Raw genomic sequence first — 26,516 nt, 5'->3', positions numbered from 1 at the left:
AAATTTAGATATGTACATCTGAGCTAGTCACCCAGCTCTATCTATACAGTCATCTGTGGAGATGCACACATTTTTAAGTAAACCTCATCTCATGATAAAGTAGATGTCTATTTCTGGTTGGATGAATCTTGTACCAAAAGTTCAGAGCTGAACAATGTCCACAGTGTAGACCTGTAAAATTAGCTGCAATTAATTCCATTCTGAGAGTCATCAAAATGATTAACTAGGGTATTAGTATGCATCAGGCTATAAAAAACCAGTTAATTTAAAGTGTATTTTTCCTTGCAACAACTTCCTGTGTATTTCATGAAGTGGCATAAATGAGACAATTTCTCAGCAGTCCAACTGATGTTCATTTTCTCTTTTATAGGTTACCACTTGCCTCCTTTTCAAGGTCACAGCATCCTTTTTCCCTTCTGCAGCGTGCAGTGGTTTAGAGGCAGAAAGAACAAGTATCTAATATATACACTTCCATTTGATATTCTATTCTGATAGTGTGTTTCATTACAACAAAGGCATATTTTTTGCTTTGGGGCAAATAGCTTTTATGCTTTGGAAAAGGACACCTTCCTCAACATTAATAGCACATTAACAAACGAGTACAAAAGCATTTTGGCAAAGAAGCAGCACCGATCTATATCACAATTTTCTCAGGGTAACATCCTTGTAGACTGAGAGGTAATTAGGACAGGTAACTCCCTCTGTAAGGAAGGAAACTGTTATCTAAATAATTGAAGATATTAAAAATCAGTAGTAAGCACCACTCCATTGAGGTAGAGTATGGTCAGCCTCCTTTGTCTCCTTAAACTGTAGACTGACTTGAGTTTCAATCAATATTTTCAATCAATATTTTTTTTTACGGTGTATACATCATGGGTCATGTTCTAAAGTGAAATATACAATGTTGTAAGGCAAACACTATCTTGAAATTAAAAATAAAACATGAATGTTGAAAAGTAAATTTACTTGTACTTTTTTTTAATATTCTCTGGGTAAATAGTGTGGAAGATCATGAAAAAGAAAGGCCTAGAAAGAAAAAGAATAGAAGGCTGACAGAGTAAGTTGCTTTTTATAAATTGTCTGTTACATCTTGTCTGTTCTCCATTGTTTTATCTCTGATGTTTCCATGTTCACAGTCTACTTTTTAAGTATCCTTCTCATCTTTGTGAATGCAGAGGGACTCTGAACTAAAGAACTATACTGAAGAATCGGTTAGGAATAGTGAATCCCTAAATTTTCATCTAAAATATATTCACTTGATTAGTTAATGTTTTTCAATTAAAAAAAACCCAAACAAACAAACCTCAAGAAATACCAGGAATAATTTATTTAACTAATTACTCCCAAACCACATAATTTTCTTTTCAAGGACCTTTGCTCATAACTGCTATAAGTTACTTTAATTTTGTCTTCAGTGTTTTGATTCACATCCTCGGGACACAAAACCTTTTAGAGCATTTAGGAGCATTAAGTGAACCTTGCTTTTGCTATAAACATGTCAAGTTCAAATATGTTTTGTTATAATTAGTTTTTAATTTATATATACACACACACACATATATATATATATATGTTCAATACACATTGCAAACCCCAACAGATCCATACTTTTTGTTACAGCTTATGCAAGACTGAAAACATAATGGAGCACTGATTGATTAGAATATCAACACACCCTTTTAGGCAGACAGTCGAGTTAATAAAAATGTATCATGTCTGATTTCTGCATTTTGTCAGACTTCACTCAGTCAGAAACATAGCTTGCAGTAGTTGTGAAACCATTGTTTAATATCAGTAATGCTTCATGGTCTACTACAGACAAACTGCAAATAATTAGCAAATTATGTTCCAAAGGTTACAACAGCATGCAGATTAAGTATTAAGAAAAATAAAACATTTATTTTCTATGACCAGAAATAAACTTTGTGACCTGGGACATATAGATGTATTAACACTGACTCATAGAGTAAATTTATGTATTTTATATTTCCAAGAGAAGAAGTTGGATTTTTATACCTCTACTACCAGTAAGCAATCTTGGAGATATATCTGCTGGAACACAAACTAGCCTCTGTCTTAGAGAACTGTGGCAACAAAATTCACCGAGACCAAGCAAAAATGCAAATAAGAGTCAAATCAAGCCTCAAAGATCCTAAAAGGTCTGTAATGTCATTCCCAAAGAGCATTTTAATGAGAAAAAACCAGCACAAAATTATGTTCAAACTCACTGTAGATATATGCCAGTATAACAAAAAATCTCCTGCCTTTAAGTGACTATAATCAAAAACAGGGTTAGTGTTTGCTTTCTCCAGATGTGAAATGTCTGCTATTGCATTACTAGTTTCTGAGACAAAGTATGTGAAATTATTAATCAGATATTTTCTATGCTTAAAACAAAGATACAATCAAATACAGAATTTCCTGGTTCATTAGTTGAAATTTAGGCTTCCAGCATGTTATCTCATTCTAAATTCTTATATGCCTAAGAGGTAGGCTTCACCTTTGGTAGCTTTATTGTCTACAGTGTGGATAGCTGTATCTCAGCTTCCTTTACAATAAAAGGAAACAAATAAAAGTATTTGACATGTGGTTAATTTAATTCCAATATTGATATCTAAAAGTTCAAGTGAGCCAAAAGTACCTCTATGTGTTCAGATAAATCTGACTGGTATCGGCTGAGTGGTGTCCATCAAATTAAACAGGCAAAATAAAACGGGCAAAATGACCTGAGAGCGCTACTAAGGGTGCAGATATGAACTGAATGGTGTTCCATTTTTCATGTGCTAAAGATCATGTGCTTTAAAAATTTTGTAATTTTTTCAAAGTTAGAAAACTTCAATAAATCTTGCATAGGTACGTTCATTTTAGTTCACGGCTCGGAGGAATAAGAGATTATATGCCATTTATATGCCATAATCACAAATGCAAATCAACTAATTTATTTCTATTTTTCTTCCTACTCCTACTTGCCCCCACTCTTAAAGAACTCTATTACAAAATTCCTTTTTCAAAGGAAAATAAGGACTAGGAACTCTCTCATTGTTTCTCACATAGTCAGGCTTCAGAGCACAATAAGTACAGTATTTATGATAGACTTGTCACTTGGAACTCTGATTTTGCCCCCTCATGACTCCTTGAATTGTCTTCAAAATACTAAAACCACAAGTTAGCATCAAAAGTCACATACTGAAGAAAAAAGTTGCAGAAAGAAAGAAAAAAGAAAAACAAACAGCTCTGTCTCATAGCCTAATCTGCCAAAATTTCTCCTGCATTCAGTGTTATGTGGCCTGAATAAACAGCATTGCAAAGACTCAAGAAGAAACAAAACAATCTTTAAAGGAACATAGATTACTGAAAATGGGTAATCTAAAATTACCAGATGAATGAATGAAAGATATTACAGTCATAAACACGCACTTAAAGCTACTTGATTTGCAGCTGCCTTGATAATTTCTAATTAAGCATCTGAAGATTCCCTAACATATTAACATACCAATAGGAATATAATTATATGTTCATTCTTGATATAAACTTGTGTTTGTTACATGGCAACCTGATTTCACATTCATTATCCTAGCTTTAGTTTTTAAGTCGTGTGTGTACTTTCAAGCTCACTTCTTTACATGCACTCTTTAATGATTGTCCTGGTTTCAGATGTGATAGAGTTAATTTTCTTCTTTGTAACTGGTATAGTGCTGTGTTTTGGATTTAGGATGAGATAATGTTGACAACACATTGATGTTTTGGTTCTTGCTGAGTAGAGTTTACACTAGTCAAGGACTTTTCAGCTTCCCATGCTCTGCCAGGTGCACAAGAAGCTGGAAGGGGGCACAGCCAGGGGGGCTGACCCAGACTGGCCAAAGGGCTATTCCATACCATATGATGTCATGCTCAGCATATAGACCCAGGGTAAGAAGAAGGAAGAGGGGGATGTTTGGTGTGATGATGTTTGTCTTCGCAAGTAACCGTTACATGTGATGGAACCCTGCTTTCCTGGGGATGGCTGAACACCTGCCTGCTGATGGGAAGCAGTGAAAGAATTCCTTGCTTTGCTTGTGCACGTGGCTTTTACTTTACCTATTAAACTGTCTTTATTTCAACCTATGTTTTTTCTCACTTTTACCCCTGTGATTCTCTCCTCCATCCCACCATTGGGGAGAGCGAGTGAGCGGCTGTGTGGTGCTTAGTTGCCAGCTGGGTTAAACAATGATAAAGCTAGAGTAAGTATTATCAATAAAGCAAATATTATTGCCTATAGATATATAAATATGTAGATATACCAAGTGATAGATCAAAGGACAGTAAAAAGTGTTGCTAGCTAGAGTTCCCTGTCATTTAAAGTGTCTGTCTAGTTAATGCTTTATGTCAGCAATAAGTTACACAGTTAATATTAATGAGGTATTCAAATAGAAGTTATGAGATGGAATAATGCAATTCTTTAGGATAATTTTTTTTTAAAAAAGTCTTTGATTAAAGTCCTAAAGATATTGACAAGTACAGTAACAACATGTTTTGGTTAATATCAGGAAGAAAGAAAATTGTTACTAGATCATGAACATTGGCAGCAAAGAGAAGACAAAAAACTTGGCTGAGATGAGGTCACCATGGAGAAAGATGGTAAGTGAGGTTAAAAAGAATAGTTGGAGTTAAAAATAGTCTAAGCATTTTAATAATCTGTTTAGACTTCAAATCATATTCTCTTAAAGTCACTGAAAAACAGACTGTATTTTAGTAACATCCAGATAAAATATGAAACATACAGATGAAAATGATATCCTAACATGTTGAAATAAAGAAATATACAAAGTTGTACAGGCACTTCTACGTCAAAATAGACATGTAACTCGTGCATCTAATCCCAGTTTGCAATAGTCTGTTTTTTGGAGATAATTTGCTGTCTTGGAACTCTGTGTACTATGAAAAATGATAGCCCAGTACAAACTACGGAAAATAACCTTGATTTTTATACTCTTTACTAATCTAACAGCACCTGAAGAATTAATTGATGAAATATAATTCTATAGTTACTATTAAACATGCAGTTGTTCATGGAATCAAACTTATACGTATTAGAGAAAAAAAGCAAGTAAGAAACATAAATAAGGATAAAATTGATTTATATTTGTATTTGGTATGGAGACACAAATACAGTTGCGCATTTTTATATGCAAGATTTTGTACTTAAAGTTTGCAAAGAAATTTGCAAGCCTATAATTCTTTCCTTGCCCATCATGAACAATAATGTGCTTAAGAAAAATATCTTAATTTGATATATGAACAAGCCTGTTTCCATATGAAAGGTGACATACGGGGCCTGAGGCTTCTCTTACTTGATACAAAGATGAAAGCAAGACAATGAAAGTAAAATGATGCAACTGTACCATAGCAACAGAACAGAAGAATACAATAATGTCAGTATTGGGAGCCAATGTTTGAATGTCCATATGATTACACCAATAATTACAGATCTGAATTGTCCAAATATTTGAAACTAAAAATCTAAAAAGTTAAATGATTTCAAGTAGTTGAACTGTTTAAATTCTAATTTTAAATACATGTCCAAACTTTGAATCCACCGGCTGCAATATTTTCCTCTTTCCAGCAACAGAAAAAATGAAAATCTGCATTCAAATTCCCTCAAAATGTGAAAAAAAAAAAAGGAAACTTTGTCTCTTGTTTTTCAAAATGTCCCTTTTGCCAGGACTAGAAAAGCAATGTAAAATCTTATTTATAAGGTTTGCTAATGGTTCATTTTTAGAATTCTCAGTTATTAGTTAAATTTTGATTTATATCTCTTTCCATTAATGGAATTATCCACTGTAACACAAAGTAGGCAAGTCAGATAAATTTCAAAGTTAATGTTCTCTGCTTTCAGTTTTGATGGATTGCAATGAACAACATTATTGATCCATCGAATTCCATGTATGAAATGAATAATGTTTAGAAACACATAATTCCTTAACAAAATTATTAGAATTTAGATGTATTACCTGAGTATTCTTAGAATCTAATAATCTGAGAAAGAAAGGACATTTTACCTCCTCTGTTAAGAAAACAGTAGTATCCCACACTAGGGGGATGTTAATGAGAATATAACAGCCAAGGGCATTTCTGTCTTCATTAGAGATTGTTTTCATTCCCTAATTTCAAAAGGTCTTATTGCTGTAACACTAAATAACATTGTTTGTTTGATTCAACATCACAAATATAGTACAAAACTGTAGAAAAATCTGTCCAAACTAACAATGCTGCATGGAAACATCAAAACTGACTTCCTGGTCAATGAAACATGTTCCATTGTAGTATACATAAACTTTCTCAGTAATGCCAAGTCAATATGGATTTTAAATTGAGTCTGAGTTCCAAATATGCCTTAATTGTTTAGCTTGCCTAATAAAGAAAAAGAGATCCTGAGCATGTATATGAGGTACATTTCTCCCAGCAATCCTGGAAAAATATTGTTATTGTAAACAATGATGAAATTTCATATCGACTATTTAATTACTACCATGAAGTGATAACAGTCAAACTTTGAAGTTAGCTAGTCAAGAGAAAAGTTTTTTCTTTTTTTTTCTTTTCCCCAATAAACTAGAACCTAATCTATAAATGAATCTAGTATCATCTTTTCTTCAAAATTATGTCATATTAAATACCAGTAATTCATATGGCTGCAGATCATAAAGTCAAAGAAGTACTGAAATATATTGCAATAAAGAGTCTATTAATAACTGTTTTGTATAATGTCGAATACCTACAAGTGTTAGTGAAAAATAATTATTTATATATGTAGATAAATATAGCTTTTTAGAAGTAACAATACTTTGGGATACATTGTCATGTAGAGTAAGGCTTCTTTTTTACAGGATCAGTGTATTAACAAAACTGGAACCAAAGGGAGTCATTTGGGTTCCAAAGAAAATATAGAAGAAAGAAAAAGAATCATAGTCTGAACATTTTATTGTCAGGATGTATGTTTAGGGTGCAGTGTATCATATTAACATAAATGTACCAACTTATTTATCCATCAGTCCTGATAAAATTATATTAGATAGCCTTGATTTTTCAGTCCTTTATATTGCAACTTTTTCCTCAAATCAGTTGCCGCCATATCACCATCTACCATTCACAGGCATTACTAAATCCAAACTATCCTTTTCAATCTTTGTCAAGAACATTCATGGTTGAAGAAACGTGCAGCACCTTGCTGCAGCTGAAATCAGATGTGTTTGACCTGGCAATGACAGAACAGTGATCAAATTCTAAAAATGAATTGTAATAATAAATTTCACATTAGAAATCACCAGAGTCAAAAATTGCAATTTCCTAGCTCCTTTGTAAAATTATGTAGACCTTCACAGTGATCCCATTCTAAGATAGCTAGAAACAGGCAGTAAAGGTATTAATTCCTCTAGCAGTTCAATGTATTCAGCACCTGATCAATCAAGAGAAGGTTCTAGATAATAAACAGCAAAGTACTGTCAAATCCTCTTAGCTAACTGGATGTCAGGCCCTTGCCATGCATAAAGGTCTAGATGACAGGAGATAGTGGAAAATAAAGAAGGGGGAGAACAAGACCTAGCTTGTGAGTACCGTGTACTATGTTCCTGGCTGGTTTTATGATAGGTATAATTTTGCAATATCGTAAAAGTTCTTAAAGATCAGAGTTCAATATTTTCCTTTTAAGCAGATAATGAGAAAAGAATTAACTTTTGCTACAGAAGAATGCAGTCCACAGTATCTACTGGTATTGACATATATTCCACTGTATTTGTCTAAAAAAAGCTGTATAAGTTCCAGAAGCTAAGCACAAAGAAGGAATTTTTGCCCAAGATAAACTAAAATAACTGAAATGAAAGGCATTATATGATACTTGACAATTACATCTGGTAATACTTAGAATAAGCATATGCTCTTCAAAGAGAAAAAAAAATGGTGTTTTCTTGTATGTGCTAACATACATACACCATCATTACTAATATTTCTATCACACAATAAAGTGTCATATAACACCTTGCAAACTTTTTCCCATTAGCTGGCTTTTTATGTGATGGTTGGGAGGTGCAGTTATAGTCATTATACTTGTATCCAATATCCTAGTATATAATAGTTATAACAGTTACAGTTTTTCCAATGATTGAGAATTTCTCCAGGATTATTTTCTCACAAGAAATTAATTTTCAGCAAGAATAAAAGAGTCTTCAAATTGTTTTGTGGTCTATAAGCAGCGTTCAAGATTCTTAGTTTCTTAAGAACTTAAATGTAGTGCTTTTTCTCTTGCATCCATATATACAAAAATACACATTCACAATGTGCACATAAACCTTTCTTGTAGCTTAGGAAGACAGAGAGAGAAGCAGGAGCAAAATCTTTATATTAAACATCATAACTACTAAACATATTCCAAATTGTGATTTCAGAATATATATCAACAATTCTGTGTTTGATCTGTTTTTGAATATGACTATTATGGATGTGAAATCCCTGCCTACAGCTTAAGTAATACATTCTATTCTCTTTCCCACCTGTCTTATGGGATCATCAAAAACTGAAGACGATGTTATTATAAAGCTATTACAGCACAGCATAACAAGTGTTTCACTGAAACTAAAAAGAGCTAGGAAAACACGTCCTCCATCCACAACATGTCTAAGATCGAGTCTTCCATTAGATGACTTCATACGTCTTTCCTTGTGCTCCCAGAAGAATCTGCTATAGTCAGGATACAGAATTAGCCATGTTCACTTAATAAGTAATCATTCAATACTTATTTCCTTCTTATTCATGACTGAGACCTTATTTCTTGCATATTTCTCAAATGCTTCTCTGAAGACAAAACTGCTAGCTGCTTCTGTGGTATTTTTCATGGTAATAATCAGTATGAAATTTGAGTACTTCTCAGATGTTCCTTAATTAATTTTCACTACATTGTATAAGATGAAGTGCCCAATATCCTAATTTTACAGATGGCTGTCAGATATGAAGAAAGGAATGCCATAGAGAAAAAATATTCAGAAAATATAAATGTTCAGCCTGATGTGCTCTGCATCATATTTAAGATCATCAGTATTTTAGCATCATATTTTGCAGTACTTTTTTTTTTTTTCTTCTTCTCCACCCCATCCATGAAGCTTCCAATAACTTTAGTTACTTCCTACAAGGACAAGCATTTCTACATAATTTATCCCAGTAATTAAATCAGTCATACAAATCAAAGGATGTTTAATAAATTACCACTTGCTTTCTTATGGAGGAAGGGATTAATTTAGTTCTATATCTGTTCAGGAAAGTATCATCTAAATTATTTTCTAATAGCATATACTTCTTTCTGTATAACCAATAAATTCGTCTTGACATGTTTACATTTGTTTGAGTTCTCATTTTATTCAACAGATTAAAAAAAAAAAAAAAAAAAAAAAAAAAGATAGCTGGCTAGCAGGTGAAAACCTTCCAGTTTAGCTGCTGAAGATTAAGAAACTTAACTTTTCTTTCTCAGCAACAAGACTGGAAGCCTTTTGCCAGTATCCTCTTTTGAACCCTTTGCCTTTCATTCAGATAAACTAGGGAAGATGCAGTGATTCTGACTGGAAGACTCTTGTACTTTGAGGAGCTGATGATCCATATAACAACTGACCTAAGCAGGCATGTGCTGTGCTGTGTTGCATTGCACATATCATTTGACCTCCAGACTGTGCTGTGCTGCCCATATTCTTTCACAGAAGTTGAACCCAGCTAGCTGATGATAACAGAAGAGCCTGGGGGCTGCACACGCTTGGCAACAGCAATAATGCCACTGGACTGTCTTTGTCTTTATCTTGAAGTGAAACAACATGTCATATAAACATCCTTTTTGTACCACAGTTCTTTTCAGAAAATCCTATAAAACCTCTGGAGACCACAATACCCACAAACATCACCATGGACAGGATCCATGCAGCATGCTGTGGCTGTACTAGAGGTCCATCTAATGCTGTATCAGTTCAGCATTCCAAGCATCAGAAGGCATGTAAGATTTTATAACTGGCTATTACCTTTTCTGGAAAGTTAATGAAATAGTTATCTTTCTTGAGAGAGTTGGTGCCTTTCTTGTGGCACCCAAAAGAACCAGAACCTGTTGGTGCAAAACAGAAGAGGCGAAAAACAGGCAGACCATTTTTTTCCTGAAACTAACTTTTTTTCTGAGAACTTTTTCCTTCTGAGAGAAAAACATAATTTATCATAATTTGCCATTTTTTTTTTTCATTTTAAGATAAAAGTTTTAACTTATTCAGTTGTTCAAAGGAACATTGGCCTTGCCTGCTTTAGTGATAAGACTATCTCTCTTCCTTTCTGCAGTCCCATGAATCATAATGTTTAGCTAATAAAGTTTGCAGGAGCCAGAAATATAGGAAGATTGATAAATAAGTGAGATTATAGATAAACAGTATTCTAAAGCTCAGTTAAAAACATCACAACTGTATGTATTCATATATGAGCAAATGTATCTATCTGTGCCTCTTATTTATGGAATCTAATCCATGGAGCAGTGACTCTAAGAAGGACATGGGGTCCTGCAGATGGTCATCATGAGGTCTGGCAAATGGTTTAGTGAAGTATGATGCAGTGTCAGACTGTGAGCAAAAGGCTAGGAGTCACACGTGTATGAACAGGAGAAAACAGAGCAGAAGAGGTTACATTTATTTATATTTGGAACTTGTGTGATACCTAGGATCATGTGTCTGATATCCACAATTCAGGAGATATCTGAATAACTGGAAAGAATTGTGACAATCATTGAAGGACTGAAATGTGTACTTTACAGTAGACGATTACAAGAGCTCTGTCAAATTACCAAAGATACGATTAAGGCACTGAGTTGATCACTGTCTATTACCTTCACAAGGAACATAAAGTTGAAAATAAAATGGATGAAGAAATAATTGGCAAAGAAATGATAAGACCTGATGGCTGAAGGATGGATTTATACAAATACCTTTCTACAATTTGTTCTGTCTGCTAAATAAAGTTACACAACTCTAAATGTAGCAGAGGGCTTTTGCTTTTATTTTAAGCAAAAAGACAACTTACCAGTAATAACAAGACCATCAGGGCTCATTTTAGATTCTTCCAAAGTGAGAATTTTAAATTCTGACCATGTTTCTCTAAAGACATATTCTGCATATACTAGAAATCAATAGGGGGTAGTTCTATGGACAATTTATGCAGAACCTGATAGATATAATAGTTTTTTCTGCTTTCATAAGCTTTTTTTTTTAATCTAATTTTACCTTCAATAGGGCTCTGGTCCTTTTAGCAAAAGCTTTTTTCAGTATAATATCTTCATTCACATAAGTGAAGCTTGTCTTTCTATGTATTTATACCTTTTGATTGACTTGTTATAGTTATAATTTTTGTATGATCTCTTTTTATAGTTACCTAATTCACTTTGAATTGTTGTTCCTATTAGAAGATCCATATGGCTTGTGGTAAGTTGTCACAGACTTAGAGTCAACACTGGAAAAAAAAACAGTGTTTCTTTGTTCATTTCTTTGTTCAACTCATGAAGCTAGAGACAAGGTGATTGACAGAACTCCTAACCACCTTCACAGCAACATATTTGATTAACTTACAAAAGGTCACCAGGTGTCAAATTCAGGTAGTCCCAAAGTTTCCTCAAGGTAGCTCCTGATGTGTACACACTAATTGATAAGCACCATTTCTATGCTTAAATGTGTTAATCCTGGATGGACAATCTAGCCATCCCAGAGACTTTCCAGGGTGGATCCTGCTGCAGAATTGACTAAATTGTACTTAGTTAAGGTATTAAACATTGAAAATAATTGGGAGGTATTTTGTACAGGGTTTAGTATAATCAACAGCAACAGATCATGCATATGGTGGAGTAGTCACTGAGGACCATGAGACAGCTGTATACAAAAACTGAGCAGGACAGCAGTTCAGGAAGTCTCACCTGACTGAGCTAAAGATGCTGTTGCAAGGACACCTGCAACACAGACTTCTGTTGCCATCCATGTAGTGACCTACCATCCTGCTTGAGTAATTTGGTTGCCTAAGCAAGTCTTACTTATGTAAAGATCCCAACAAATTATTGATTTTTATCTAACACCGTGATAGTAAATGTTTGTGCAAAAGGTGATATGTCATATGGGAAATAATTTGTGTTAATGTATTTGATGTTAACTGCATTGACCTAGTTCATTCCATTGGTTTGATATAAATCCCCATGGCATTCTCCAACACCTGAAATTCACATCAAGGAGTATGACAGATGATACCTTTGTAAATATGTTAATACTCTTCTTTATCTGGAGAAAGGGAAGGTTGTGCTTTTTCTGGAAGAGCAGGTAGTATGCTTGGTATGGAAGGGGGAAAGAAATTTCAAAAGACTGTGTTTTTTGTCAGGCAGAAGTGGAGATTAAGGACTTCTAATTTAGAAGAACAGGGAACAGAAGCACAGACAGGCTTCAGAGGTTCAAGAAGTAACCTTCTAGGGGTAAAAGGAAGCTATGCATAATTTGTTACCAGTCACTGAGTTGACTGAAATCAAGACTGAAAGCAAGGACCTACCAAAAAGGAAACAGTGGAAAGCAGGAGAATTGTATAAAAGCCCCCTTGTTTCCCCTCTTCTATTTATTGCACTATATACTGCTAAATAAAAGAGGTCCAGGAAGCAATCTTAAGCACTAGGACCCATTTTTCAATTACTTAAATATCAATGCAATTCTTGCTTCTGTTTTGGACCACTGCATCTACCTCTCTCCAAGATGTCTTCTATAGAGAGGAATAGTCCTAAGAACACTGACATGACCTACTTGGCTTTAGACCTACAAATTTATCTCTCATCCTCTATTGTTTAGTGCTGAGACATCTTACTTTGTAATATAATAAAACTTGTTTTGTTGTGGTTTGGGGGTTTTGTTTGATTGGTTTTTTTTTTTAAAGGCCTTTGACCTTTTCTTGAGGAGCTTATTGAGAAGAGAAGGGGTAGGTATCTTTGGTAGTATACCTTTGATCTTCAGCCATTTTGGTGTCTAGGGAACTCTAACAGAGAGATTATGAACATGACTGTGAACCGGGTTCAGTCACTGGTTGTCTCTAATGACACAAAAGTCCGTAACACATGGGAGGTAAGCACAGTGCAAAAGCTCAAAGGAGTTGTATGTGAGCCAGATCAGATCCAAAAGGAGTGTAACTGTAATGGGGTAGCATTGTGCCTCATAGCTTTATCATTTACAAGTTCAGAAGCCCATTTAACCCAGCTATAAAGCTGAGTAGTGCCACATAATTCGAGAGTATATTAAAAAAAAAAAAAAAAAAGTAAAAATAGGAAAATATTCTGCTCATTTTAGCAAAGTGCAAACATTCAGCATTAGGATTTAAGGAAAAAAATTAAATCTAAGGCAGATGTCTGAGAAATAGAATAGGTTATAAATTCTATTTAGTTTATCAGAGGTAGATCACACTGGACTAACATGATATGTTTCAGTGATAAGAAAACTTATTTCTAGCTGTAGGAAATGTGGTACATCACTTCTTTCTCCAAGACAGTGAAATATTTGCTGTAGTGTCACGTGGGATTGGAAAAGATAAGAATTAATGGACATCTATCAGAGTGATTGATGGCTATCTCATAGCAAGATAGAAACAAGTAATACTGAAAGGGGAAATATAAGTGTAAAGTAAAATAACTAGTAAAAATCAGCAGGTATTTCCCTGAATTCCATTGGCATAAAGACTGGATATGTGCTAATGAAATTTGCTTCTGAGACAGACTTGAAATTCATTGTCAATACTACTCACTACAGAAGATTGAGATACCACATATAAAGAACTTTGTAAAGATGGGTGATAGAAATAAAATTAAATTAAACAATGCAAGTAGTAAAATTGTTGACCTACCTTTAAACAAGGTAGTTTAAACAGCTGGGATCGTTGCCTCTGTTCAAAGTCTTGCTGGACCTTTCTATAGAATACAGTATATAGTTTTAGTCATCCATGGCTCAAGAAGGATAAACTCAAACTTAACTAGTACAGAGAAAGGATTAAATGGATTTTTACAAACAGAAAATAAAAGAATTTGGCTTGTTCAATACAGAAAAGCAAATGCTAAGAGAGAATGTGATTGCTGTCTATAATATACAAAAATACTGTTTGAACTGAAGTACAGCTTTGGTACAAGTAGAAATAAATCATGTGAGAAAACAAACAAACAAACAAACAAACAAGTTAGAGCTTATCAGAAAGTTCCTTCCCATTAAAGAAGTTCTGGAGCAGCCTTATGAAAGGACTTTTGAGACCTAAAAATATGCTCCTTTTCAAATACAGATCTGTAAGTGAATTTTAAAAAAATGGTTAACTGTCACAACAGAAGATCAGGTCCAATAGCCCAAAAATCCCATTTCAAAGCTAAAATATTTTATAATACAAAGTACATGACATAGTAGAGGGAGGCTTAAGCAATACTTCAAGCATAGGTCATGAGCTCCACTAGCTTCTTCATTTACACTAGTGTTTAATCATTTTGAAACAAAGTAATATCCTGAATAATTTCATATCTGGTTCCTAAGAAAAGCAGTGAGAAAATGAGACTCTAAAATACATTTCTGTTTTCTTGACCCTGGACCTGACTTGAAATTATGTCCTTCACTGATTGCCACTGTAATTGACACTGTGAGAAAACTCCCATTAATTTCCACTGGTGAAAAGGTAGCCATGGGGCTTTAAAAAATCTCATCAATAATTTTGACTTAGATTAAAATCTGATACATGGATTGAGTTTGTTTCAGCCTCATTAGATCAAAGACAGTTCTCCACAGCTTAGGAAGCAGCTGAGTAGCCAAATCTATGCTTTATGGAAGCATATAGATACAAAATATAATTCTGCCTTAATACATCTTTTTAGTCTGAAATATTTTTAATCCAAATTCCATAAATGTTACACAAATCTTTCATGTCTACTCTTCTATGATAGGAAAAATGTAGGAAAATGTGAAACACAGTTGAAATCAACATCAAAATTGAATATCTGAACAGATACATCCAGTGCCATGTTAAATGTCTTTGATACCCAGCAAATCTCCTTGGGGCTGATAGATATGACTCCAGGCATACAAGAGATGATAGTTATTTCTAGAATGGCAGCTGGAGGACAGATAGGATGAAGTAATACATCTAGTATGGCACAAAACACCTATATTTAAGTTCCCAAATCACTTCCCAAATATAATTTTCTTTTAAGTCATTTCATCTTTTAAAAAATGTAATACACCATAGTTTTTGTTTTATTTAGTAGAAGCCTGTCCTCATGCCCTTAAGTAAATAACTGCAAGCCACTGCAAAATTAGAAAAGGAATAACAGGAAAAAAAAAAAAAAAAAGTCAACCTTTTCTTGACAAATGAACACTTCCCAGAATAGAAATCACTAGAAAGAATATTATGTATGATATATCATATCATGTTTTATGCATAACAATACAGTGAAATATTAAATAATATGTATTATTATCAAGATATAATATGCTATGATATGATATAATACATGGTTGTATGAGATAGTAATATATGTATGCATATAATAATAGGAAAGAATATATGATATAAAATTGCTGTGATAGGTTTCATCCTCCTTATTTTTAAATGGTTAATCAGGTTGTTTACATCCTATTTTGGTACTCTTAGCTGCTTTCTAGTCAGTGAAAGGAAGTAGATACTTTTTGAACTGGACTCACCTGATGTTCTGACTTGTGCCCTTGTAAGATGAATTTCTCTCCATAGAGGTAGTGCAGAGAATTAGTTCAGGGTGTGGTATTTGCATTGTAGACTTCTGCATTTGGTCTAGCAGTCAGATCAATCCCACACTTTATATTTCTTCTATTCTGTTCATTTTGCATTTGTGTACAAATTGGTTTTGTCCTCATTGTAGTCAATAAACATTATTAAGTTCAGTGACACTGGACAGGCATGACTGAAGTTGTAACTTTTTTTAAATTCTCCTACATGAATTTCCTGTCATGAATTTCCAATAGTCTACCTCTTTCAAATGGATTAACACTGTGGAATTGTAGGTAATGAAAATCTCTGTGCTGAATGACACAAATATTAAAACCAACTGTCTCTACTTCACTAATGTCAGCAGGGTCCCCCAGTTTCAATTTTTTGAACTAATTCATGCCACTTCAAATTTTATTCAACTTGAACTTTCATTCCATAATTAATTACTTGAGCAGCATGAGTATGCCCTGGATATTGAAAGATTAGACCCTGCTTTTCTACATCTTATTTCAGACACAGAGCTTTATTTCACAGTATCAGGATGTGCTGAAGCCAATACTTCTATCTAGATACAGATAATTTAGTTCTGAAATTTTAGTTCAAGACATTTCTAGTACAGTGTTAAAAATTAATTTATCTGTCTTTCTAGCTGTTTGCAATTTAAAGAGACAGGAACACAGGATACACCTGTGCTGTTCTGGGGCAGCAGCCAGAGGGTAGGAATGTTACCATGAGTTTTTTGAAATAATACTATACAACTATGTTTAGGTAGCTGAATCACACTCAGAATCTGAGCTAGCAATTTGGTTGTTTTTATATCAATAGAAAGAGACACACACTTCCTGAGAGCAATTAATCCCACCTTAAAAGATTTTTCTAAGAAGAGAGAGGGAATGACTTGCAACTCGGAGGTACCAATCTCTCTCCACTGACTATAGTGAAAACACAGTCATTAACTTGGAGTAGGCAACTAATTTTTGGATGGCTAATTTCGGCTGAGATGTTTGTTAATCAAAAAAGACAAAGATATGTCTGTCAGTGACTGACTAGCAAGAAGAGATATCTGTGTAGAGATGTACCAAACATGAGAGACATCTGAAAGACCTCTTCCACACAAGGCAGAGTATTGGTACTAGGGAGACAGAGGAATTGTACTCACACAGTAATGTGGAGACTTCTACCTCTGCTTTGTAAAAAGGGAGTAGTGCAGTTCACATTGCCAAAGAAGGTAAGATGAGTCTTCGTGTTCTTCAGAACCTGTTTCTGTATCTATGTCTGCAAAAATAAGTATGAGATTCTGTGGTGAATAAACTAGTGACAGAGTTCTTTTTATTATGGAAATGCTTCCTATTATAAATTGTTTCCTTAGACTAGATATTCAACTTGCATTAAAGTGTTCAAGTGCCTAATGAATATCCAAAGAAAGACATCTTCTGCAGTTGAAACAGACTCCAGAGGGAAAACCTGTCCATTAACTTTAGTCCATCTGGGGCCATTCTGAGCGTGTGAGACATTCAGGCATGTTCTTTCAGAAACTGTTTCACCCATGACCAGTAGCACATGGAAGACTAGATCCTATCCCTCTACCTTGGATTTAAATTCTACTGAGTAGTCTTCATGATTTACTTGTTCTGATGTTGCTCTTCTAGATGTCTAATAGGGAAGAAAGATCCACATGTCCTGTTCCATCTTCTTCTCCATTTCTTATTGTACTGGTTTTATCTGGGATAGAGTTAATTTTCTTCATAGTAGCTAGTATGGGGGTATGTTTTGGATTTGTGCTGGAAACAGTGTTGTTAATACAAGGATGTTTTCATTATTGCTGAGCAGTGCTTACACAGTGTCAAGGTCTTTTCTGCTCCTCACACTACCCCACCAGCAAGTAGGCTTGGGGTGCACAAGAAATTGGGAGGGGGCACAGCTGGGACAGCTGACCCCAAATGACCAAAGGGATATCCCATACCATATGACATCATGCTCAGCAATAAAACTGAGGGGTGGAGGTGACAGGGTCTGCCATTGCTCGGGGACTGGCTGGTCATCGGTTGGGTGGTGGTGAGCAATTGTTGTCTTTTGCATAATTTTTTTTCTTGGGTTTTATTTTCCTCTCTCTTTGTTGTTTTGGTTTGGTTTTTTCCTTAGAATTTTTTTTTTCTTTTAATTATTAAGCTGTCTTTATCTCAACCCACAAGTTTTCTCACTTTTACTCTTCTGATTCTCCCCCCCATACCACTGTGGGGACGGAGTGAGCAGCTGTGTGGGTCTTAGTTGACAACTGGGTTAAACCACAACACTTATAATGTTGTTCACAAATAATCTTATTTTATATCTGAACTTCCCATTATTTTTTTTAGGTGTACTTTGATTTCTTTAATAGTTACAGATTCTTTTTCTCTTTGTCAAATGAAAATAGATCAATTTCCCTATTTATTTACATAATTTAAGTTTTCGCCCTTGATCCTGTGGCTTTCCTTGAAGTAATAGTGGTGACATTGTTCCCAGTGTTCCTGAAGTATGACTGATCTTTCAGGTTAGTACAATTTTGTAATACAATCCATAACTCTACCTTATACTCTCCAGAAACGATGAGAGACCATTTCTAACATAACATCCCTCTAACGGCAAAGAAAAGCTGTAGGTTGCCTGAAGGTCACTAAAGAGATGCTTCTGGTAGCTCTAACTACTTTCTGTGCATATTAGGGTCACCCATGAAATAGATAATTAACCATTTTTGCAGTGTACATTTACCAATATATACAGTATGAATTGCATTAGGCAAGGTACTCTGCATACAAGACTTTAATAAGGATATTAGCATTAGCACTGTAGGCAACCAAAGCAAGAAAGTAAGTGCACATAAGAAAAACATTTATCCTCTTGAAATACGTAGGGAAAAATAATTTTCTTAGATGGAGTTTTCCAAGCCCTCATCATTCAGTAAAGACCTACATGGCAGGCACAAAATCCAATTTGAAAGAGAAACTTTCTCATTTTGTTTGAGACTATAATAAAAGGGCAATTCATTGGTTCCTGTATGTCATTGACTTCAACTGAGGCATGAGGATTTATACAAAGCTGAGTAGGAGACCTTGAAACAGAGCAATATTCCTTGAGATGGTTTGTTTTCCCTTTAATATTGTTTATGTATTGTGTTCCACAAACTGGTGAATAGTGGCCTTGGATGTTGATAAGCTCTTGATTAATACACCTGGAATACATACATGAGGATAAAAAAACAGATGAGCCCTTTCTGATATCTTCATATAGTTACTGTTATGTGGAAGTACAGGAAACAGATTCCTAACACTTTTCAATTAAAAATAACTCTATATTAAAACCTGCTTTGAAAAGATTTAGGTTTTAGGTCCTTGTGGATTACTACTATTTTGACATGAAAGGTGATATAGCTGCCCAAAGTTATTTTATTGAAATCTAGTCAATGGTGCTGTCCTACCAGAACAATGCGAAAGCATTACATACATTAATGTTGTAACTTCTGTATTTATTTCTCAAGGTGACAGACAAACTTCTGCTGTGGCGGTGGCAGAAATGATTGAGGGTTTCCACTCAGCCATGAATTTTAGGGAAAAAGAGCTCATTTGCATAACTTCATTCATGCATACTTAAAAATATCTGAGTGCTTACAGCAAGATGATGTTGTTCCTACATAGCAAATAATAAACCACTTAAATCTTCTTTGTATAAGGAAAGAATAGAGATGCAAAGTATTTTCTTTCTTCCAGTTTTCAGACTCTATCTGGCTATGGTCACTGACTTTGAATGCATAGATCATCTCTTCTCTAATTTTAGGCTGCAGATTGTTCCACATCTAGTCAATTTGGTGAATCATGGCATCACTTATGAATTGTGTTAATTAATTCTCATGAAATTAATAGCCAAGTTCAAATACTGGAGACGGCAGCCTTCTGTTACCCTTTAATGAGTATTCCAAATATTAGGAATTGTATTATGTTTATTGGTCACGCTTCAACAAAATTATTTCCTTTTATTTTGTTCAATCACTGTATGATTTAACAAAATCAAAACTTTTGGTGTAGAAGATGCATGCTGCTTTCACTTCTCTGAGCACATCATCAAATAAAAATGTAAACATATCCTATATATAAGAATTCTAAAATATTTTTGGTAGAACAGGAGCACAATTAACTTTAAAAGCATATTTAAATTCTAAGCAATTATAACTTTTGCATATTGCATATGATATGAAGTGGATTTTTTTTAAGTTTTTCTATGTCAAGCTGTTTATATTTATCATCAAATTGAGACCAAAGCAAGTAACACTTTTTTTACTACAAGCTTTCCCTCCATTCCTCATTTGTCAGTTCACAACCAGGAGGTTCACAAACAGGAGGTTGCTGGAGGTTGTAAGTGTCATTTGAATAATAATGCTTCCCACTGATCCTGTAAAGCATATTTATCACTTAGGATGTGCTACAAAACTGTGGAGAAAACTCCATCCAGAAACTGAAATTGTCTTCTTCGATCTCTCAGGAAGATAACCTGCTCCAAATACAGTCAGGTGCTCAGAACAGAGTGGCAGACCTAAAGGTCTTTCTTGTCCATAAACTCTTAGCATTAGAACTACTTAAGCTTCTGCCTGGTGTTCTGTAGAACTATTATCATAGTTCTCTAGCAAGGGATTATTGTTTTGGTATGGGGGATACCAAAACCAAATTTTAATGTGATACAGTGTTCCATTTTATTCTATCAGGTTGAGCTAAGAAATTTCTGAGGGCTTTTCTCAGCCTTCACATTTATAGAATAGATGGGACTGGAAACTACTCACTTAGAAAGCCCTGAGATTTGTGTATTGCTGATGTAAGGCTCTAATATTTGTGATCATATGGAAACTTACTGATAGGACAGACAGAGAGACTGCAGACAAGACTATTCTTTTTTAACCTTTTACTTATGGTCTCTGTGACATTCAAATAGCTTGGACATAACTACAGAAAAAGAACAGCAGTAAAAGGCATGTGTCACAGGATGCCTACAGCTTACAGAGCTTTGAGTTGGATTTGACTGTCTTTTTTTTTTTTAATAAACAACACAAAATATATAAAAAATATTTGGATATCCAAAGCCTTTAATAATGAAAGTAATGACACAAAGTACAAGAGAAAGATTTTTGGAAAAACAAACAAACAAAACAAAAAAAACCCCAACATTATAATCTTCTGAATAAGAAACATTAAAAAAAAATGAGTTTTGGAAACAAATCTCCTGTTTCCTTTCCAGATGGTTTTCCTTCTTGCCAGACTTGGTGGCTTCCTTGGTTAAACAAACTGTACACCATTTGTGCTTATAATGCTTTCTAGCTGATGTGCACATGATGTGCCCATGATGTGCACATGTCCCCATATGTATGTAAGTTCATTATAACATGGTGGAGGATTAAGAGAACAACACTGTACAAAGCAAGAATAATATAGGTTATTTATTATTAATATAAAACTGATAAGACAACAATATTTAGTTATATGTTGGAAAAGGGAGAGAGGAGAGAAAAAATCTACTATCCTGTAAGGGGTATTGTAACTTTCTCCTACTTACCACATTTCATTCTTAGACTTGGTTGACATTTGCCTGTCTGTCAGCTTGTGAATAGACAGAAAAATTCCCACTTTGAGCTTCTGTGCCCATGCACAAACACAAAATGAACTACTAAAACATTTATTGTACTCATTTTTCAACACAAAGAATCTACTTCATTCAACCCCTCAGTGAAAAAAAGGTTGAAATACAGTTATACAATGATTTCTTATCACTTACTTCAAAACAAAATCAGAGTTCAGATGAGATGCTGGGACCTTGTGACTCTCTCCTGCACGTTTCCTTTCCTGCTGAGTCAAAATGACCACATGCCTACCTCTGTAACTTTGGAGAGAGACAAGGGAATCCTCACTGAGGGCACTGTACGCTCCCTGCTCTGCTGTGTACCTCTTGCTCCTGTGCCTTGTGAGGCTGGGATAGGTGTCCTTATTGCTCAGTGCCAGAGGGAAATAAGTTTCAGGAGAATTTCACCCAGGGTTCTACAGCTCTGATGCAAATAAACCACAATATTTCCACAGTAGGAGCCATTTCTGCTTCACATTTTCCTTGCTGGTCCTGCAAATACAATAATACTGCTGCTGGTTGGAGGCTTTGTGCTGGGTTTGCAGGGTGTCGGAACTAAGGCTTGTCAGGTCTTTCCTGAACTTAACCTGCTGGAGGGTTTGTTTTCACTTGATTTATCCGTAACAGCATTTTTTCTAATGACCAGGTGTCTATGTCTGATTACTTTTGTCTATATTTTCATGGTATCACCATAATTTTCACAGTAGAAAGGAGTAGTTACTTTGTGTATAATGAAATATTTGTAACTATAACATACTCATGTAGTTACATACAGGCATATAGACCTCATACAATAACAAAAGCCTTGAAAAGTGGGGACACAAAATGCAGTGTGTATGTGTAGGGCATGCATGGGATAACAAGAGAGGGGACAGAGACTAGCACTGAAACTCCGAAAGCTATAAGAACATCTCACTAATGGTCAGTGAACTGCAGACCTGGGAAGAGAACAAAATTAGGTTTTGGGTTAAAAAACAAAGTACAGATATCTAACGTATGTAAACCAGCCAAATATAATAAATTCAGACATAATGTGAAGTTTCACACCAATGAAGAAAAAGCAAATTGTAAAACATGTTAGCAAACATATAATAATGCCAAGTGCATCTTACAGTTAGGAGAAAGAAATCATCACCATCAACCTGATATTCTGCCATGACAAAGGACTCAGGATGCTAATGACTCACCATCCCAATATTGAATACATATTAGGATTCGAAGGTGCAATGTAAGCATGGACATAACAGCAGAAATTGGGCAGATACTAGGAAGTATGTTTATACCAAGTTTAACTGTACTGTTAGTGCTGAGAATTTTTTCTGTTTCAGTATTCTTTGTTTCGCTTTTTTTTTTTTTTTTCCTATAATAATTAGATTTGGACTAATAATAAGTCTTTGAAAGCTTGTCAATGAGAGAAATGGGATTGTTTTCTTCCCCACCTTTCCTCTTCATGCCTGATGTTTTTATGCTTCTCACTCACTATGAAAAGAGGGGAGGGGTTCCTCTGCTTCCAATACTGTTTGTTACTGATTTTGCCAGCTACCAGCGCTGGCATGTTTGGCAGGATGCCCTGCCCATTTAGAGTCCTTTGTTCTTATCTTGTTCTTCTTCATCTTGTAAATTCTGTTATTCCTCTCATACTTTTCCATGCTACTGAAGTACAGCTACACAAGTCTTTGCTCTTTGATGGTTACATTGCTCACATACTTACCTAAAATGCTTATATGTTGTGTGTAGCTATGTCCTCATAGGATTGACATATGTCCTCATAGGATTTGTGTTTGTCGTGGTTTAACCCCAGCCAGCAACTAAGCACCACGCAGCCGCTCGCTCACTCCCCCCCAGTGGGATGGGGGAGAGAATCAGAAGGGTAAAAGGGAGGAAACTCGTGGGTTGAGATAAGAACAGTTTAATAATTGAAGTAAAATAAATTAGAACAGTTAAATAGGCAAAGCAAAAACCGTGCACGCAAACAAAACAGAACAAGGAATTCATTCACTACTTCCCATCGGCAGGCGGGTGTTCAGCCATCGCCAGGAAAGCAGGGCTCCATCACGCGTAACGGTTACTTGGGAAGACAAATGCCATCATGCCCAATGTCCCCCCTTCCTTCTTCTTCCCCCAGCTTATATACTGAGCATGATGTCATATGGTATGAAATAGCCCTTGGGCCAGTCTGGGTCAGCTGTCCTGGCTGTGCCCCCTCCCAGCTTCTTGTGCACCCGGCAGAGCATGGGCAGTTGAAAAGTCCTTGACCAGTGTGAGCGCCACTTAGCACCTATTTAGAGACAGCTTAGCACTACTTAGCAAGAACCAAAGCATCAGTGTATCATCGACATTGTTCTCATCCTAAACCCAAAACACAGCCCCCATACCGGCTACCAAGACGAAAGTTAACTCTATCCCAGCTGAAACCAGGACAGTGTTACAAAATATTTATAGACTGTTGTCAGTTACACTATTTTAGTATATTTAATCATTTTTACATTCAAGGCATGCCAGTTAATGCACTTGTAAGTGTTACAGGCTTCTGCTTTGGGTACAGGTGAAAAATACTTATTTTTTAAAAAAAACAAAGCAAACAATCGAAGAGAAAAAGCCTGTATTGCTCATAATCTGTGTCTCATCTTTCTGGGAGAGAGTGTGAGGGTTGGGGTTTTTTTTGGTTTTTGTTTGTTTGTTTGTTTGTTTTTCTTTCATTTTCTTCCTGTTACAAAGTTCAGCTGATTAAACAAATTCCAGCTGAGCTGTTTTACAGAAAAAGGATATCTCTGGGATTGTATATTTCGCTCTGTTGTGATATGTAGAATGCATATTGGTGGATTTGGAAATGTCTCTTGATTGCCTCAAGCAGTCTTCAATGACAAAGAAAAAGTTATTGAATTTTGCAGCACCACCTGTGCTGAAGATGTGATTGACGAGAAGCAGATATAAAGAGATTAATGTAAGTCTATTTGATAAATGGGATCTTATTTCTTTCTCACCCGCTGAAACGTACAGAATTCAAAAACTTTTTTCCTCAGTTGTAAGATATCTAGGAGAAATACTACTCAATATCTTCTTAAATAAGAATATTTCACATGCTTAATTAGTGATGAACCACAATGCTAAAATCCCTGGTTTATTTTGAACTTGGCTACAGAGAAACATATTTTACTTATACACTGATATTCTGAAGGGAATTCAATTCAAATTTCGCCCTTAATGTGTTTATATAAGTTTTCTATCTAGCACCATAAATCTGCAAATTTCTGAAGACAGATATAAGTGATTGGACCCATCTATTGTCTGAACTGGGCTTAGTTGTACAAAGAACAGCATATTTGCACAAGACCCTGTAGCCGATAATGGAAAATTGTTATAACTCAGATCCCAGTTCCTACACTTTATATCCATACACGCTCTCTTTGGGGAGGAAAGTAGTCTGAAACAAATCTATACCTGCTATATATGTATCAGCAAAGTTGTGTTGACTGATACATGTGGATGGAAAATCCAGACAGGCAAATGACTCGTAAAGCATCACAGTCTGATTGTCCATTAACGGAAATGTTCATTAATGTTCATTAATTCATTAATGTTGTAATAAGAATTTATCCAAGAAGAAAGTAATTCTGTATATCACTAAACACAGACAACTAAAGAGGTGAAAAATCAACCCCGCCAAATTCCAAACAATATTAAGGTCTGCTTCTTGGTAAATTCTGTGGTTGAGGAGGGAGAAAATTAATTGTTTGCTTGCTTACTTGCTTTTTTATTTTCTGCTATTGACACTTGCTAGTTATTTCATACAAGGTTTTTTTGTGTGTGATTTTGTTGTTGTAGTTTTCCTGTAATATGACAGAGCATATATGCCCCTTATTCTGTAATTATATACTGGTAAAATATTTGAAACATAACTGAAAGGAGAAACAGAAAAAAAGAATAATAATCTTGCAAGATCTGTGTCATAACATTATTCTCAAGGGACTGGTAGAAGAGCTGTAAAGGAGAAAGAAAATATAGAAGCCCAGGGGTGGAAGAGGAAAAAACTGTTGCCAGTGGAATGAGAGGACAAAGAGGAAAAATAGAAGCCTAGGAGGGAGGAGAAGGAGGAAAAGTATACAATGCCCCCAGATACAATACCGGGCTGCATCTCTTGTGGGTCATTCTTGCAGAAGATAGAAATGAGAACAGCAGAAACTGCTAGTCATTGATTTTAACTTAATCTCTGATCATTTAGTTTCTTTGTTCACCCTAGAACCTTTTCTGGTCTTTTCTCACATCCTTTGAAAATGAAGTATTGAATTTCACACATTCAGATGTGGTGCATATTACAACATACTCTTCACATGTTGACCATAACAGAGTGCTGAGCTACTGTTTTCCAAGTACTGCCTACAATTAAGAGATCTGTTATATGATTTATGGATGTTTCCATTAAAGACTATAGTTATGTATATAGTTATTTTTTTAGGTGTGAACTGTTTTGGACTTATCAACAGCAAATTTTATTTTTATTTCATCATCTGTTCATTCAGAATGTGTGATTTTTCTACCTCCTTCCCACAGCTTTAATTTTTACTTTAAATGAATTAATTAATAATTAATCCTTTGAACAATGAAGGGATGCCATCCAGAGGGACCTTGACAGCCTTGGGTCCATGTGAACCTCATGAAGTTCAACAAGGCCATGTGCAAGGTCCTGCACCTCGGTCACAACAACCACCAGTATCAAAACAGACTGGGGGATGAACTGGTTGAGAGTAGCCCTGCAGAGAAGGACTTGGGGATACTGGTGGACAAAAAGTTTGACATGAGCCAGCAATGTGCACTTGCAGCCCAGAAAGCCAGTCATATCCTGGGCAGCAGCACAAGAAGCATGGCCAACAGGTCAAGGAAGGTGATTCTGCCCCACTACTCCGCCCTGGTGAGACCCCACCTGGAGTACTGCATCCAGTCCTGGGGTTCCCAGTACAAGTAAGACATGGACCTGTTTGAGCAGCTCCAGAGGAAGGCCATGAAAAGGATCAGAGAGGCTGGAACACCTCTCCTCTGAAGAAAGGCTGAGAGAGTTGTGGTTGTTCAACCTGGAGAAGACAAGGCTCTGGGGAGACCTGATTGCTGCTTTC

The sequence above is a fragment of the Platalea leucorodia genome, assembly GCF_965183815.1.
Source record: "Platalea leucorodia genome assembly, chromosome: 2".
NCBI classification, from domain to species: Eukaryota; Metazoa; Chordata; class Aves; order Pelecaniformes; family Threskiornithidae; genus Platalea; species Platalea leucorodia.
This window is presented reverse-complemented; position numbering follows the sequence as displayed.